General features: G+C 35.4%; 1 non-coding gene across 1 annotated transcript; it reads left to right on the forward strand.

Moving 5' to 3' along the window:
* Positions 1-1,188: 1,188 nt before the first annotated feature.
* On the forward strand, positions 1,189-1,260 carry TRNAD-GUC (transfer RNA aspartic acid (anticodon GUC)). The gene has a single exon. It is a non-coding gene; the product is annotated as a tRNA-Asp (tRNA).
* Positions 1,261-3,363: the final 2,103 nt, after the last annotated feature.

Genomic DNA, 3,363 nt, shown 5'->3' on the forward strand with positions numbered 1-3,363 from the left:
GCTTATATGCACAAATTGACAAGCTGATCCAAAAATTTATATGGAAATACATAAGACCCAATGTAAACAATCTTGAAAAAGAAGAACAAAGTTTGAACACTCATGCTTTCTTATTTCAAAAGTTACTACAAAGCTAGAGTAGCCAAGAAAGTATAGTACTGGCATAAGAAGGACAGACATATAGGTCAATGAAGTAGAATTGAGAGTTCAGAAATAAACCCATACTTTTATGGTCAATTGATTTTTAACAAAGGTGCCAAGAAAATTCCATGGGAAAAGGATGGTCTTTACAATACATGTTGTTGGAACAATTGGATGAATGCACATGCAAATGAATGAATAAATAAATAAACAAACAAAAAAAACGGTTAACTCAAAATGGATTACAGACCTAAATGTCAGAACTAAAACTATAAAACTGTTAGAAGAAAACATTGGAACAGAACTTTGTGACCTTGATTTTCTTAAATATGACAAGTGACAAAAGAAAAATAGACAAATTGATCTCCATCAAATTAAAAACTTTTTTACATCAAAAGATACCATCTAAAAAGTGAAAAGACAACCCACAGAATGGGATAAAATATTTGCAAGTCACATATCAATAAAAGTCTTATTACAGATATATGAAGAACCCTTACAACTCAGTAAGAAAAAGACAAATAATCCTAAAATGGGCAAAGGATTTGAATAACATTTCTCCAAAAAAGGATACACAAGTGGTCAATAAGCACATGAAAATTATACAATGCCATTAGTTATTGGGGAAATGCAAATCAAACCCACAATGAGTTACAATTTCACACACACTAGGATGGCCATAATGGAAATGACAGGCTATAACAAGTGTCAGTGAGGGTGTGGAGAAACTGAAACACTCATATACTGCTGGTGGGAACGTTAAATGGTGCAGCCACTTTGGAAAACAGTTTGATGATTCCTTGAAATGTTAAATATAGAATTACCATATGACCCAACAATTCAATTCCGTGGTGTTAACCCAGAAGAGATGAAAACACATGTCCACACAAAGACTTGTACACAGATGTTCGCAGCAGTATTATTCACAATAGCAAAAAAGTGGAAACAACCCAAATATCCAGCAACTGATTAATGGATAAACAAAATATAGTACATTCATATACTAGAATATCATTCAGTCATAAAAAATGAAAGACTGATGGGAGTTCCCTGGTGGTCTAGTGGTTAGGATTCGGCACTGTCACTGCTGTGGCCCAGGTTCAATCCCTGGTTGGGGAACTCCTACAAGCTGCGTGGCATGGCTAAAAAAAAGAAAGAAAAAAAAGTACAGTTCAGGAAAAATGAAAGACTGATTCACACGACAACATGAATATTAAAGGGATAATTCTCAGTGAAAGAAGCAAAACACAAAAGACCACATATTGTATGATTCCATTTATATTAAATGTCCTGAACAGGCAAACCTATAGAGACAGAAGGTAGATTAGTGGCTGCCAGGGTCTGGAAGAACGAAGAGTAGAGAGTGACAGTTAATGGGTACAGACAGTTTCTTTCTTTTCTTTAATTGTGGTAAAATACACATTAAAAATGTATCACCTTCAGAACTTCCCTGGTGGTGCAGTGGGTAAGACTCTGCGCTCCCAATGCAGGGGGTCCAGGTTCGATCCCTGACTGGGCAACTAGATCCCGCATGCATGCCGCAACTAAGAGTTCTCATGCCGCAACTAAAAGATCCCACATGCCGCGATGAAGATCCTGCATGCTGCAACTAAGACCAGGCTCAACCATAATTAATTAATTTAAAAAAATTTTTAATGTATTCCCTTCACCATTTTTAAATGTACAGTTCAATGGCATTAAATGCATTCATACTGTCGTGCAACCATCACCACCAACCATCTCCAGAGCTCTTTTCATCTTGCAAAACTAAAACTCTGCACCCATTAAACACTAACTCAATTTTCCCCCTCCCCTCAGCCCCTGGCAATCACCCTTCTACTTTTCATCTTTACGAATTTAACTATTCTAGGTACCTCATATAAGTGGAATCTGTATTTGTCTTTTTGTAACATTTCATTTAGCCTAACATCCTCAAAGTTCATCCATGTTGCAGCATGTGTCAGAATTTCTTTCGCTTTTAAAGCTGAATACTATTTCATAGTATGTATGTACCACATTTTGTTTATCCATTCATCCACTGATGGACACTCAGCTTGCTTCCACCGTTTGACAGTTGTGAATAATGCTGTTATGAACATGAATGCACAAATATCTCTTCAAGACTCTGATTTCAATTCTTTTGCGTTTGCACCCATAAGTGAAATTGTTGGATCATATTAGGTGGGGTTTTTTAATGGTGATGAAAATGTTCTTGAATTATAGTGGTAATGGCTACACAACTCTTTGAATATATAAAAACCACTGAACTGTACACTATTTTAAAAAGGAGATTATATTTATCTTTTGAAAGAAAGAAATACAGATGCTCATGCATTTGCTGTTTAATTATAATTCAAGTGAGGCAGTTTATCCACTAAATTCAACAAACAAAAAATGCTTTAGTCTTATAAATAGTAGACTATAGAGGGAAGGGGGGAAATGGAGAAGGAAGAACCGAGAGAGAAAGAACATGAAAAAATTTTCAATAAAAGAAAGAAAAATAAAAATGGACAGAAGCCCACACACAAATTTGGGTTAAAGTGTAAGCATCCAAAATCCTCTCAGACCTGATTCTTATTTCCCCACTACACCACCCTGCCATAACTCCCTCAGACCTCTTTCTCATCTCAGATTTCCCTCTCACATAAGCATGTGAATCTGAAGTAAAGTGCTCATGTTATGATCTCCAACTCACTTCACTTGTGGGGATCAAAGTAAATTACCATCTATTAAGCAAAATACTTAGCTGGAAAGAAACTTGATTTAGGAGTCAGAAAACTTGTATTCAATTCAATTCATCTATTTTCCAATCTCGTATGCTGTCAAGTTGAAGTACTGAGAACAGTGCCTGTGGTCGAAAACTCTGAATTTCTCATTATATTAGTAGTAATTGATTTAAAGATCTAATAAAAGGCATCAAGAATTCAAAATAACACCTATGGTTCATGTCAAGATGTGCCAACTACAAAATGCTATGAAATCAATACAACCTTGGAAGGGAAACTGCAGTTGGCTAAGAAAACTTTAAGAGATTTTCATGACAGGTGTACATAGGTGACAAAAATGAAAGAGGTCACAAATTTAGTGACCTGTTGCAAACAAAATAAAAGATATAAACCACTTATCCTTAATACACAGTGACTTTTAACTCATTTCCTGTGAAATATAATCGACACTACATCTGTGCTATTTTTACTGAACTAACATGGGACTTTTCCAGTT

The sequence above is a fragment of the Balaenoptera ricei genome, chromosome 2, assembly GCF_028023285.1.
Source record: "Balaenoptera ricei isolate mBalRic1 chromosome 2, mBalRic1.hap2, whole genome shotgun sequence".
Classification (NCBI taxonomy): domain Eukaryota; kingdom Metazoa; phylum Chordata; class Mammalia; order Artiodactyla; family Balaenopteridae; genus Balaenoptera; species Balaenoptera ricei.